This window comes from Lissotriton helveticus, chromosome 11 (assembly GCF_964261635.1).
Source record: "Lissotriton helveticus chromosome 11, aLisHel1.1, whole genome shotgun sequence".
Classification (NCBI taxonomy): Eukaryota; Metazoa; Chordata; class Amphibia; order Caudata; family Salamandridae; genus Lissotriton; species Lissotriton helveticus.
In genome coordinates, this window is record NC_136072.1 from 770,153,293 (window position 1) to 770,169,168 (window position 15,876).

The window sequence follows — 15,876 nt, forward strand, 5'->3', positions numbered from 1 at the left end:
CTGACATAACCCTGACTGGGCTGCATAGTGGCCTAATTTACTGGAAGGTTTTGTAAGTAGTCATTCCTTAGTAATCAATTTGGTGAAAAGTAAAATAATTATGTTTTCAAAGTTCCAGAAGTTAATGAGATTTAAGAAGAAAGTGAATAGCTTTCAATGATAGCAAGTGAAGCTGCATACATAGTAAACAATGATATTTATGCAGCAAAACTCATTTACCACTCACACTCTATAGTGAACGAGTAGAGCAGTGGCCCAAGGGTGTAACAGGCTCTTAAAAATTTCTAACTGGCATTGGGTAAGAGATATTTTGTCCATTTAATGAGGGTTCACAAAAAAAGTCCTGTCAACTTCATTATTTGCCACAGATGCTAAAGCGGAAATAACTACTTTTTGTAGATAAAAATGTAAGTGAAATAATAAAAGGGTTATTGGAGTTCAAGAAATGTTCAAGTTATGCGGATGAAAACAGGGTTAACTGGACTATATAGTTAAAGGTCTTACTGACAATTATGCAATGTGGCTATAGAATGTATAATTCCGATTTTTAATTGAGAAATATTATTTGCCAAGAAGTAGCCCTGGATTTAAATAATCTTGTAACATTTCGTTCAAAACACTGAATTGGCCATGGCCACTTCAGCAAGTTTTAATTCTAATAGGGCACATTGAACATTTGAAGAATTATGTACTTGCTCTGCAATTTCTAAAAATAAACCATACCTTTTGTTTCTCCATCACCCTATATGACATAGATTCGTTCTCATGTTCAGAAATTGGAATCTACCTCTGAAAGTAAATGTGGGTCTATGGGAAAGAAAAAGACTTAAAGGATTGTCTTTGTCCCTGATCTGATCAGCGATACAAGATTTAAATCATGGTAATCTAGAGTAGTCTAAATTGAGGCAAGGTTGCTTGCGTTATCTCAGATGGATGTTTGTTAAAATTAACTTTTGGATACATAATAGATCAGACTGGTAAATCTTCATTTATGAAATTCCATACAGCGCATGAGATTGATAGGTGTAAATTACCATTAGTCATTGAATACAGATGTTGCCAGGTGCAGCTGGGCCAGGCCAGCCAAAGCATCACACTGCTGCCTGGGAATAAAGAAACCAAGCATTTGCAAGGCCAATAGGCTTAGCTATCATGTGGTAAAGCGTGCAAACACAGCCATGGACAAATGTTTTGGTGGTGGTCAGAATGTTAATGGTGGTGGTAATGTTAGTGGTATTGGTTGTAATGGGGGTGGTGCAGTGATGGTATTGGTGGTAATAATTGTGATATGAATGACAGTGTCTGGGAAAGTTTACGACGCTGCTCTGCAGAGCAACAACTGTGCTAAGAAGGAAGGCAGGATTGAGCTGTGGTCAGGATCTTGTGAGACTGGATGGCCACTTTGGGGTTAGGTTGTCCCAAAGACAAAAATAATTAGGCAAACATCCCAGGCAGAGCTTTCCACTTTAATCATGGCAAAGATGATATGAAAATAACCTACTGTAGTAAAAAATACAAAAAGGATTTCGTGTTGTATCGAACGCATACATGAGGTTATTCATTGAATGTTTGAATGTTGAGTGTATTTTCGAGATGGAATATAGTTCTTCCTGCATTGCAATAGATGTGCTCTGTGGAAGTTGTATGATACATTAAACAGCCAAAAGCCTGACAGATAAATAAAACTAAGAAGCCAGAAATTACAAACGGGGATACAGTAGGCAAAGGGTACAAATTAACAGGGAGTCTCCATTGGATTCAAGGTTCCTCATTATTGGGTGAATGTTAGGAGTATCATCAGCAGCCGAGGAGCTTGGGACATTACCTAGAAGCCCATTTTCTTGCTTTGATAGGGACTCAAGACATCCATGTAATGCGATTGGGCCGCACTGTCTTCATTTGGGAGAAAGCAATTTCACTGAATAGACAAAAAAACCTGGAAATGAGGGCAAACCCAATGGTTTTATCCCTGTGCAATGAGCAGGGGCGTTGAAAGTTGATCCCCGGTTGAAATTTAATTTCCAAAAGCAGCTGATTTGAATGCAGAAAAGGCACAGATTGCCTTTCTTGATTGGCTACACAGGACGACTCACAGAATCAAAGCCTCTGCAGCAGCTGTGGAGGTAGGCATGTCAGAAGTTTATTTGGTGGCCACTTTGGATATTTGTTAAAGGGCCTTACATAATCTGAGCCCCTGTAGTTATGTTAAATAATAACCCTCATGAAAAGAAAAAAGACAAAGCAGCTCAAGCATCTAGTGGATAGTGGTGTATGCTGCCAGATCATCAATAAACAATGTAAAAGCACATTTTTCAGCATGAGTGTGGGGACCTGAAAAAGCATGGATCTGTGGAATAATGATCCCTGTCCCCTCCTTCTGTCGGCCGTATAATGACGGAATATTTGAAGCTATGATCCTCCATGTACAACATACACAGCTGTTGATGGTCATACGGATCACAGCTTTTAGGAAACAACGAGGACCAGGTGACCACAGCCTAAGAGAGCGATTACATGGCAGTAATACGGAGCATGTGTTATACACAATCCAGAAGACAAAATGGAGAGGATGGAGATGCAAGAATAGGTGGAAATGTCTCGATTATGAAACAACCCACGTTCGAGAAAGACCAGGGGCCCTATTATGTCATGTATTCCTGTTTGCGCTCGTGCATATATCAAAACAGGTGCGCCGGACGCAAACAGGGAAAGTGCTCCCTATTACATAGAATGCGCTGCCCTCAGGGCAGCCGCAAACTTGTGCTGCCCTGGGAGTAGCGCATTCAAGTGATATACATAGAGGCTTTAAAGCAGCCGCTCTGAGTTTCACTGTGCAGGCGGAAACCCACCTGCACTTTTAAAGGGTATTTGAGATCCGCTTGCGGGTGGGTGCAGCCAGTAACTGCACCCGCCTGCAAGGGGATGTCTTGGGGGGGGGGTCCATGGTACCCCCTTTCACCCCTCCAAAGGGCTGCTCTCAGGGGGCGCATTGACAGTGTGTCACCTTTTAGGTGGCGTACTGTTAGTGTGCTTCCTGAGAGTTTCTTTGGCTCTGCGCCCACCTCTGTAATACGTCGCAAGCACAGAGGCAAAGAGATTCCCCCATTTTCATGGGGCCACGCCACTATGCAAATGAGGGAACACCCTCTTGAGAAAGCGCTGGCACTGAATGTGCACCAGCGCTTTCATTATTGCAGAAGGGCACGCAGAATTATCTGCGGCCCCTTCTGTAATACCAAAGTCCCCAGGTGTGCGCAGAACGGGTGTAAACACCTTTTACGCCCCAGACGCACCTTATTTTTTAGGTTTTCTTTACTGCGTTAGATGCTGAACTCTGAGAATGAACCCCAAGAGCTCTGTGCATATTAAAAAGCCATAATGAAGAGTCCCAAATAAGAGTATATTGGAAGAGATAATGGGAACTGTCCTGGTGACCCTGTGAAAAAAGTGGCATTGCTGAGGGAGGATGGAGAGTTGAAATGGCTATTGATGGGGCAATAGTCAGCAGCTGTACTCCTCTGACGTCTATCAGGAGATGCAGCAAAGAAAAATAATCTTCAGAATGTTAGAGAATCAAACTGTAAGTCTGTCTATGCAGGTATCTTTCGCCATCGCCATTAAGACTTCTGAGTCAGGATAAATATATTAATTTATTCAAGGAGATATAGATTAGGCATTCCACGAAAATTGTAAAATTGGAAATCAGCCAACCCGTCAGCATGTTTACTGTATGCTAGTTCAAATTTAGATGTATCCTTTCTTTTTAAACAAAAACTAATTTGTGATAGACAATGACTGTTGTGCTCCTAGTTGTAGATTAAGGAGCGGCAAGGATTATTAGGGATTTAGGGCCCGTATGTAGGTGGGGCAATAACGGTCGGTAACGGTGAAATTCGGTAAATTTCACCGTTACCAACCGGTATTAGGGGATTTGAGATGTAGGAGGCAGGTTTCAAGGATTCTGTAATTTACCGAATCGGTAATTTAAGGAATCAGTAAATTACCGAATTCTTAAAATACCAAAGTGGTAAATTACCGAATCCTAAAATCCTATGTAGGAGGCACTCAAGTGAGTGCATTTTTGCATTCAGGTTTTGTTATTTACCACCAACTGTAAGTTGGTGGTAAATACCGAATACCCTTGAAAAAGCAATTTTTTGCTTTATTTTCAGTGCCATCTGGCAGACATACATGGTGTGCCACATGTGCACACGTGCACGATTCAGGGGTGCAACAGGGTGTCAATGTGACACCCTGCCACCCTTGAATATGTTTCCCCTATTACCGATTCGGTATTTACCGAATCAGTAATAGTGAATGGCTTTCCATTCAGAATGAATGGGAATCACCGAATCGGTAGATACCGAATCCGTAATACCGAATATTACCGATTCGGTAAAATTTACCGAATTTTTACCTACATACTGTTTACCGATTTTCAAATACCGAATCGGTAAAATTCGGTATTTAAAAAACGGTAAATAGTAATTACCTACATGTGACCCTTAGTATTTTTTCTTGGCTGCTACAGAAAATAATGTAACATATGTATAAAATTCTTAACAATATCATGAAAATAAATTCAGGAAGTTATCTTAAATATTTCTGTTACTAATAGCATTCCTACCTTTGTCTTCAGCTAGTGCTTCCACCTTCACCTGCTCTTTGCTGCATTTAGCCAACTAAACGATATTTCAGGATTGAGGAGATGATTAGAAAGCTGCTGATTTATTGTCAAAGTGATGATTCAATCAGAAATGCCATTTTTCAAACTTCATGGGCACTGGATAGTGGCAAGAGAGGGCGGTGAAGAGGAGATCACGTGCAGCACCTGAGAACACCAAACTGTAATTAGAAGAAGCAACATTTCAGCAAGTGACGTCACTGGAAGTGACATTACATGAAATGCAACACTGAAGGAAACAAATATTCCCATAGAATGGGGAAGCGGGGGTACATTATTTATTTTAGCTTGCACAAGACTTAGGTCCTGATGTAGAATTTGTGTAGACAAAACAAGGACAAACCTATATGCCAAAGGGGATTAGCGTAAATGAGTATACAGTTGTCCTGTGGGACTCATCTAAGTGATCACCTCATGTGTTCCTCCTGGGTAATCTAATCAATCATTTGCCTTCCTTTGGGGTGTCTAGATGATCATCCAATAAAAGATTTCATTCTAGAATGGAATAAATAAGAATGATCTTCACTTGGTTTCTGATACATTTATTCATTTGAAACAGATCCGAGTATAGAATATACAGTGAAGCAATAGTGCAGACGACGCAGTGCAAAAGAGGTGATCAAATGTAAAAGAATATACATAGACCCCGAAACTCAAAGCTGTGTAATTACAATTATGAAGCTATACAAAATAATCAACATAATCCTAAACAATGAATAATGAGATAGCCGAGGAGCAGGGGTGTCAGCGTTTCGACCCAAGGTTATTTGTCTAGTTTCATTAGGACATAGTCATCTGTCTAAGGCACCTAAAACATAAGCATTATTTTGTGGGCACTCTGGCACTACAGCATTGAACAGTGAAGTTTGTAATTGATTACCACACCAGGGGTTAATCAGATTATATCCGCTCTTCTCATGTGTTGTATTTTGAGATTGTGATTCTAATTGCAATTCATAGGTAAGCGTTTGAACCTACTGTAGCACCCGCTCAACATTCTAGGCGCTCATCTAGCATCGATTAGACTTCTACTCAAGCAAAGACCTAGATTAGACACATGGCAGACCACTAGGTCTCCATTCACGTGGAGTAGTGCGTCGTTAAATTCAGTCCTACTGCACTTAATACAGTGTTCCCAAAGAAATTAATCCAGAAGAAAGTGTGACCCAACAAGTCCGCATGGTTCTCCCCTAAACTACGTATCTTAAAACAACAATGCAAAAAAGTAGAAAGGATTTGGAGGAATGACTTTTCACCTAGTAAGAAACAAGAACACTGGGCGGCCATCGGAACATACAAGGCAGAAATAAAAAGAGCATAGGCAGCCTATTACGAGGAAAAGATTGCACTAGCGGCCAATTCCCTGAGATAAACTTTTCTCATTGCTAAAAGGTTACTTAAAATACCCCCCCCCCCCTGGCTGCACCAGATCCATCGGGACACCTATGCAATGGACTTACTGAACACTTTTCTACCAAAGTACAAAATATTCTCAAGCTTCTTCCCCAAAGAGACAGTGATATTATAATTGAACCGATGGATCGGGTCAGCACCAAAATGAACATTATTTGGACACTTACACCCAGTTGACCCATGAGTTTTTTTTAGCTATCCTTTCTTCAGTCAAATCTGGGTCGCCATTGGACCCTGCACCACCTAACATTCTGAAACGGGTAGTACCTACAATTGCCCCCACCATCACCAGCCTGATCAATGCCTCCCTCGCATCGGGTATGTTCCCCCTCGAGTGGAAAAGGGCAATGGTAAAAGCACTGCTAAAATAAACGCATTTGGACCCTGCCGACCTGGCAATTATCGTCCCATCTCGCTCCTTCCTGCAATCAGTAAAATCACGGAGAAACATGTTAATCACACACTCTCCACATTCCTCGAGTCCCATAATTGCTTCACCCCTCACAAACTGGCTTCTGCCCCCGTCAGGGCACCGAGACCACCTTATTAGCGGTGGTGGAAGAATAGAGAAAGACCCTTGACTCAGGGGAATCTTCTGCCATAATTCTCCTCGACCTGAGCGCAGCCTTCGATAGGGTGAATCATCAAACTTTGATTCACCGTCTCAGGAGCGTAGAAGTGACTGGCACTGCCCTAATATGGCTCCAATCTTTTCTAGAAGAAAGATTCTTCCAGTTTTTTGAAGGTGACACTTTTTCAAAACCTATCGCTCTTCAGTGTGGAGTCCCTCAGGGTTCATCCCTGAGCTCCACTCTCTTTAATGACTATATGTCCCCACTGGCGGATATTACATCCCCTATTGGGGTTCATATAGTAACATGTGCCGATGACACATAGTTGGTTGTCACATTGAACCAGGTCGAGCAGATGCCCACTGACCTCCATTCCTGTCTTGAAGAAGTAGCCAAGTGGATGAGCCTGTCCCATCTAAAACTTAAGGGTGATAAAACCGAGCTAATGATTCTTGGCAACCATCTAAACTTTAAATCAAGTACCATGTGGAAAGCCTGTATGGGCCCGGTACCCACCCTAAAAACTGAGATTAAAAGTCTAGGTATCTGGTTAGATCAAGACCTCACGTTTAAAGCTCAAGCCAGGAAGACGGCTGCATCATGTTACGGCTTGTTATAAATGATACGCAAAGTGCTTCCTCTCTTACCTAGTCAAGCTGAAAAACTGCAGGTCCAAGCCCTAATTCTTTCAAGGATAGATTATGGCAATGCCCTTTACCTAAGTGCCCCAAACTCAGTGGTCACGAAACTGCAAATAGTGCAGAACTCCGCAGCAAAACTGCTCACAGGGACCCACAGCCATTGTTCAGCAAAGCCTGCGCTATGCGCTCTACACTGGCTCAATTTTAAAACCCTTTGCGTTGCCCACAAGTCTCTGGAAGGGAGCGGACCACCTATCATCAAAAACCTGATCCGCCCTTATAAGGCTAACTGAAGACTACGCTCATTTGAGCTCCACCTAGCAGCAATACCCAGGATCAAGGAGGCCAGAAGTGGTGTCCGGCTCTTTTCATACAAAGCCACCAAACTCTGGAACTATCTCCAGCTGGATCTTCATAGAGAATCCAACCACTTCCCATTCCAGAAACACCTAAAGACCTGGCTTTTTCTTTTGGGGTCATGTCAACTCTAGTTGCCGCTATAGTGCTGGGATGCTCCCGGGTAGTCATGCACTATACAAAAGCCTTTTTCATTCCATTACTGGACCTCTTGGGCACCTTCAACACTGTCTCGCACCGTACCCTAATCATGAGACTGGACGACGCTGGCATCCACACAGGGCACTGGACTGGATCCACTACCCCCTTAACGGCTGAACACAGCAAGCCGGACTACCCCTATTCCTCACAGAACCTACAGAGTTCAGCTGCTGAGTGCCCCATGGCTCCTCCATTAACGTGACCCTCTTCAGCATCTACAGGGTCCCCTCGGCACCATCGTCAGAAGCCACAGACTCCACATCGTCTCTAACGCCGATGATACCCAGCTGTTCCTCTCCCTTACCAATGAAGCCCCTGCCGGCAGAATCAACTTTTGCAGCAAAATGAAGGCTGTTGCTACCTGGATGAAAGAAAGCTGCCTTAAGCTCAGCTTGGACAAGACTGAAGTACTCATCCTGGGACCCACCCCCTTAGCCTGGGATGACTCCTGGTGGCCTGGCGCACTAGGAGCCCTTCCCACCATTACGGGCCACACACTCAACCTTAGCATTATAATGGACCCCTCGCTCACAATGAACTGCCAAATCAATGCAGTATCCTCATCTTGCATCCACACGCTCCGCCTGCTCTGAAAGACATTCAGATGGATCCCCACAGAATCCAGAATGACGGTCCCCCATGCACTAATCACCAGCAGACTTGACTACGGCAACGCACTCTATGCCCGTGCCACCCAGAAACAGCCCAGGAAACTACAGAACGTCCAAAATGCCGCAGCCGGACTGGTCCTCAACATCCCCCGCCGCAGCCACATAACACACCACCTTTAACAACTCGACTGGCTTCCAATCAACAAGACAATCACCTTCCAACTCCTCACACATGCCTACAAAGCTTTCCATGATGCAGGACCAGAAAATGAACCACCGCCTCACATTCCACACACTCGCCCAATAACTCTGCACCGCCCAACTCGCCCTGGCCTCCATCCCACAGATTCACAAGATGAGAGCCGGAGGAAGATCCTTCTCCTTCCTCCTCACGACCAAGACCTGGAACACCCTGCTCTCCACCTCAGGCAATCTGCGCATCAACCCAATTCAGGAAGATCCTCAAGAACTGGCTCTTTGACTGAACCTCCACACCAGACAGATCAGTAGACCCCCCCCCTTGACCCCCCAGCACCTTGAGACCCTCATGGCTGAGTAGCTGCGTTATACAAGCTCCTGATTGATTGATTGATTGATTGAATTGTGTGTTCCCAAAATGATATTGATAAACAAAAATCTATGTTCAAGCTGCAGAACATGGTCTGTGCATGTAGTTCAGTCTTTCATGTGTGAGGACTAATTACCTGCTCATGATACTGCTGTCATGTTGTGCTGGCAGTCATTCTCATGGCTGGTGCTTTTAGGCAAGCATCTAAATACTAGGCAGACCTTCACCTTCCCCAGAAAGTTATTCAGACTTCAGGTAATGTACACTCATGTCTGGCACTCTGGCTATCTTGGAAACACCAACACTGGACCCACAGCAGTCCCTCAAGTACTTTGTGGAACACTCCCTTTCTTGGTCATGAGGATCTTTCAACTGGGGCAAAGTGGGGTTGTTTAGGTCCCACTTTTGTACACATTTTCCAGATAAGAGATACGAATCCACTGTCTTGGTTTTCAGAAGTGGTTTGTGGTGGTTTTCTTTCAAATGTAATTTTCTGTCTTCTCATCAGGCACAGCGCACGTGCAAGGTGATGGTTCTCATAGCAGTTAGCCACGGGTCTGATTTCAAGTAGGAGAATCCAAAACAAGAGCACTATGAAATGTGAGCTCTGCATATAGCTGTCATAAGCCTTTCTGAAGCCCTAATCAGGGGCAGACAAAAGGGTAAGCCCTGCCTAGGAACTTTGTCACCTTGTCGCACTCCTTACCCCTACCATCTAACACATGGAAGTGCTCAGGAAGAACTAATCAGCAGTCTTTTGCTAATAAGGTCCTCATTGATTTCTAACAACAGTCACATGCCCACCCTCCCTCACTTCAGTGCTCGGATCTCAACACTCAAACCACAGGAATGCAATCAATACATTTCCACTGACTGGGCAAACTGTGTCCACCCTATTGCTTGTTTCATGCTAAACCAGGAGGTATCCAAAAATGGATCCCACTGGTTACAGTGCTCAGACTAATACCACAGAGTTCTATCTACTACAATACAGGTGCAACATACTGACTGCACACACAGGCACTCAACACACTCATGGAATGTCAGTGCAAGGTTGTGGGGTTCACATACAGTGGAACTTTACCTGAAAGGGATCAGTAGGCTCTCCTCTCCCTGACACAGAAGAAAGGATATGGTCATACTACTGATTCACTGACACTCTGTTACTCTGCCACCACTGCTTTACATGATTCAAACAATGCATGGCCAGAAGGCTACTCCCATTATGAGGCCACCCTTTCCGTACCCCTCCAAGCCACAGAGCAGGTTTTGGGCTTCACGTTAGTTGTGACAAGCCTGGGCCTCTGCATACAAACTAGAATAGTGTGATGCCAGGGCCAAAATAAAAAGTTGGCATACCAGTTTCACATAGAGTTGGAAACTCAGTGCACCAGTACATGCACATTTCCCAAAAGTAGCTTTATGCAATCTATCATTTCGATTCAAATGTTCCATTAAAAGTTACATTTATACAATTATCATAGGTAATGTTCAATAGCTTACTCTCCCTTTTGATTTTGGACTCCTTGTCTGCAACCCTTAGCATTGGTAATACTCATTTTACTTCAGTCGACTTGGAAAACAAAATGATGAATGTGGAAGAATTACCACACACTGGGGTAATGTGCCCTGAGCTTCAACGGGCATTCATATTCATGCAATTCTATAGACCCTCCAGAAATTGCATAGGGCCTTTGTAAAATATGTGTGCTGTATCATTGCTGATGTACACAGCAAAAGTGTATTGTTCACTGCACTGTCATGCAATCTGTGCTCACACCTCTTCTTTTGTAATTGGCTTAGGATGCCTGAATATTGATATTTATTAATACTAATCTTTGCACACATTTCTGAATTGAAATTCTTCCTACAAAACCATACAATTTATTAACCAACTCTTAACAGCCATCACTGACTTGAAGTAAAATTGTGTCATTCCACAAGGGGATTATTCCAGCTTTTTTGAATTATGTTTTTTTATATTGTGACTAATTACTTTCTTGCCAGTAACCTCTGCCTATTCAGTACTCACCTTCTCTACCAATAATTTAGTTAAGCAGCCTCAAATGAAATGTCTTAAGTTCATTAATATGTTAGCTCACCTTGAAAGCTCTGTCTGTCTTTAATTTAAAGAAAACAAGTTGAGGGAGGCCATGCAGGAATTGGAGGAGGATCTCTCTTTGGAGGAGGTGGGTGCTGCTGTAAGGTGCTTAACAGGTACAAGGCTCCTGACAGCGACGGGTTCCCAGCGGAATTCTATCACGCCTACTCTTCCGTCCTCATGGAAACAATACTGGAGGTCTGTCTGGAGGTGAAGGAAAAACATCTTCTCCCACCGACTATGCGTAAGGGGATAGTGTGTGTGATGCTGAAGCTTGGGGGAGACTCTGCTAACCCCTCTGCTTTGAGGCTCCTCATTATGCTCAAACCATATCTTAAGGTATTTTCAAAATATTGGCAACCAGATTATGGGGAGTGATCTGGCAATTGGTTCATGCACCAATACAGCTTCATGCTGGCACGTAGCACCACTGATAACCTCCGCAGATTGGCCCATGTACTACATGACACTTTGGATTGAGAGGGGGAGATGACTCTGGTCTCCCTTGATCTTGAAAAGGCATTTGATACTGGGGAATGGGCATTTCTAATTCCAGTGTTGAGGGGCATGGGATTCGGCCCACATTTGTGTGCCTGGATACAACTTCTGTATACTGAACCTTCTATACATATCAGGGTGGGTGGTAAGCTTTCTGAAGCCTGACTGATGGGTAGGGGTACTCGTCAGGGGTGCTCCCTTTTGTCCCTTCTATTTGCATTAGCAATCAAAACCCTTGCACTGTTATACACAGAACAGGAACCCTGTGGGATCAGGGTGGGGGATTCTACCTACATTATTATCTCATTCTGTGTGGATCACGCACGGATGTATATGCGATCACCCGTAAAGTCTGTTCCACTTCTTTTGCTATCGCTGGTGTCCTTCGTTGAGGTCTCAGGTCTTAAGATCAATGTCCGGAAATTGCTCTTGTTCTCCTTGGGCAGCTTAATTGGGAAGTTGTTGCACCAACTGCCGGATGTGGGTCTCCGGTGCGAATTGGAGGGTTTTCAGTAACAGGAGATTTGGGTTACGCATACAGAGGTCCAACACCAATATGAAAACGTGGATAGGGTGATGACGGGTCAAGAGAACTCCATTACATTTTGGAATAGGCTTCTTCTCTGAGTGATGAGTGTCGTGTCCTGGCTAAATGAAGACAGACACGATATGTCTTTATAAGGATCTTTATTTACCACGTCCTCCTCCTTCCATGTCCCTACTCTAACTGCCCACTAGCCGGTCCTGGCTCCTCCTGTTCCTCTTTCTAGCTCCGCCCTCCCAAGCACTAGACTGCATTGCACAATGTTACATCTCCCCCTTTCTTAACAAAAAATGAAATTAACTCCTACCAAGTCTGCAATTGTCCACTCAGCCCCATGAGTCGGCAGACAGTCTGTTTGGGCCACAGGAAGGTGTCCCATGCATGAGCTCAGAATTAATCCGGTCTTCAAGCATCAGTAAGGTTGAATCAGTGATGGGTTGTCTTTGGCCGATCTTTCTGTTGTCTCAGCACCAACATCTTTGACCACGGGAGCGCATTCTTGAAAATGTGAGACGTCGTGCGTAAACTGCTTGTTCTCAGATTCCACAGTTGTCACAATTTCTTCTTGCTGTGTGACTACTGATATCTCAGCGTGGCAGTGGCGGTCTGTTCTCCATGGTGGCACTTGTTGTTCTAAGCATCCGCCTGTGAGTTCACTTCTTGTACCCATTCGGTCAGGGGCGTCAATGCTCTCGTGCTCACGACCCTGCATATTGGACAATGAAGCACTGAGTGTCTTGGTCCGATTTTGGGACGCATATGCAGGCTCTATTGGTCCTATCTGCTCCCACTCGCGTTTGTCCATGTTGAACTCTTTGAGCATTGGGGCATGGGCACGTTCCGTTCTCATCTCCTCCTGTCTTCGTGATGTGGATCCATCTTGGCCACCGCACCTTGACTTCTTGACGGAATGATGAGACAGTCCTTTCCTGCGCCAATGTATAGTGTCCCATATGGTTGTCCTTCCTCTGAAAACCCTTGGGGTCAGCCTCGCAAGCCCCATCAGGGGTGACGGTACCCTCCTCAGGTCCGGATATGACTGCGACCGACGGGACAAGTTGCTTGACGGGGTGATCAAATGTTCCGAGACATCTGCGTGCAATATGTTGTGTTGGATGGGTAGAGTAGCCTCTGAGTCCAAGGTCCGTTCAGGTGATCGGTGCCATGGATGTTGTCGTGAATTTGATTCTGTTGACCCCAGTGATCGTACCGACATGTCTTCTGAATCAGAGAGGTCTCTTGCTGCTTTTCTACGGGACCCTTCTTTCAAATGTGTTTGGACTGATTCCCTTCTTGAATTGGTATACTGTGACGAACTGCTCTTAGATTTAGAGCTGTCTTTGGGACACTTCTTGGGGTATGTGTCTCGACATGTCTTCCATGCTGTTTCAGTGGAATAATTATCAGACAACCAAGTGTGTATTTCTTTCGTTCGATCCCAAGGCCTTTCGTTGCTGCCCTTCTCGTATGGTGTTACTGGCCTCCTCTCAGTTCCCTCATTTTCACGTGTGTCCTGAGTGTACTCGCCTCTCACTTTCTGGTGTCGGAGTGAGTCACCCAGTTTTGTGAGGTCTCTTTCGTCTTCTTGCTCGCTGGGAGCCCTGGTGTCTGTGTCCTGGTAGTGGTGTTTTCTACGGCTGCATGTTTCTTCTGACTTGTCTGTGAAGATTGGTGACCCGCGGATTGCTCGGGTGTGTTTGTGTACCGGCTCCCAGAGTTGACATAACTGGTACAGTATTCTGTAGCTTGTCTTTCCTTCATGCTCGTTGAATAGGCTGACATCGGTTCCATCCCTGTGATCTATCCCACTTGACTTTTCTTCAGAATAGTTTGTGCCATTTGCTAAGTGACTCCTTGACGTTGAATAACTCCCTGAGGTTATGTCTGTGAGGCTGTCATAATCCTGGATCATCCCAGTCTTTTGTCTTCACGTTGTTGACTCAGAGTCTTTTATGTCATTTTGTCTCTCCGGCTGTCTTGTCTCTAGTCTACCTTCGCCCTTCCTTTGTCTGGTTTCAGTTGCCTCATGAATTTTATTCTCTGACCTGAGGGAGGTCTCCTTTCGCTTATCTTCTCTTCTTGCATTGATGTGCAACTCTCTTGACAACTCTCTCGTTTCGGCTCGCTCTCCAGCTTTGGCCCTCCTGATGATTTCCTTCAACGAGAATTGCCTTTGAAGTATCTTGCGCTGTGCGTCCGGTTTTGAACAGCTTTCAATCGCCCGAAGGCGGATGGCTTCCTCATTTGTGAATGTATTGAATTGACAGTATCGTACCAACTTTTGTAACCGCGTTACGAAGTTTGATAAGGATTCCCCTGGTTCCCGCCGTGCTGCATTGAAAACGATGCGTTCATGATCGACATCTTCCTTTGTGATGAAATGAGCACATAACGCCTTTTTGAGTTTTCTATATGTTCCTGTATCCTTTGCTGAAAAGGTTCTGATTAGGCGTCGGCCTTCGTGACCCACCAATTGAAGTAGTAGTAGTAGACGTTTGCTATCTCTTACCTCTCCGGTAATGTCAAGAAATGCATCCAGTGATTCCAGCCACCGGTTCCATTCTGGGCCCAGACTCTGGTTGCCGGTCTGTGTCACTGGGGGTGGCACTCCAATGCAGGGGCTCGATGTATGTGTTTCTTCTCTCACCGACATGACGGTGGAATGTGCTGGCATGACAATGTCACAGGACTGTTCCCTTCTTCTTCTTCTTGTCTTCTTTTGCTGACCCTCCCCGGCTACTAGTCTTTGTTTGGTCGTTTCCTTTGAATTCTGGTGACGTTCGCCGCTCCCGGGTGACTATTGTGTGTTGTCCGCTCCTGGCGCGACTGTCTCGGTACGCTTCAGTGAGTTTAGCTTGGATCTCCTGACGTCAAATGGTCACCATTCAGCTGCACTATGTGTGACTCGTGGCTCTGCGATTTTCCACTCTCTTTGGTGTTGCGTGCTAACTGCAGGTGGTCGGTGTGGCTGTTGCAACGATATGTGGCAACGTTAACATCTTCTTGCGCTTCCACTTGGTTGATGAGAGAAGGCTTCTTTGATATTTGTCTACTCATGCTTCTGGAACGCTTGTTTTATTAATCTCTGTTGCTTTTGAATTGTTTGTCTTCACATAGTGCTGAACCTGTACCTTGGCACTTGCCTTTGCTCGTGTTTGTCGCATTCTTGGTGCATGCATTTTCAGTATATGTCTTGAGTGCATCCTTTGCACTTGCCAGTGTTTGCTGTGTACATTTACATTCAGGTTTACCTTCAGTGCGATCTTCGCTTGTTTCTGGCACTGCCTTCTGCCGTTCTGCCCTCTTCGGCCTGTGCCACTGTTGTCATTTGCATTTGCTTATGCTTGTTTCACCACACTCCTTATATCGCTTATGCTTGTTCACTTGTTTGTGTTTCACTCTCGTCTTTGCTTGTGCTTGTTTATCACCTTGCTCTTGCACTTGCCGGTGCTTGTTTCATATGCCACTTTTGCTTTGGCTCGTGCTTGTTTTCTATTTTATTCTTGCCTTGACTCGGGTTTGCTTGCCAATTCACACTTGCACTGACTTGTGCTTGTTTATCCTTGTTTACTCTTGTTTTTACTTGTGCTTGGTGTTTTTTCCTGCACTGCTTGACTTTAAAATGGCCGCCCCCACACTGCACAAGGGGCCTGTCCTTATGGCTGCCTGACCTCAAAATGGCCGCC

The 15,876-nt window shown here is 44.7% G+C and overlaps 1 protein-coding gene across 1 annotated transcript in view; it reads left to right on the forward strand.

Moving 5' to 3' along the window:
• BMP10 (bone morphogenetic protein 10) overlaps positions 1 to 15,876 on the forward strand; it is a 67,995-nt gene that overhangs the window by 23,292 nt on the left and 28,827 nt on the right. The gene's annotated exons all lie outside the window — the stretch shown is intronic.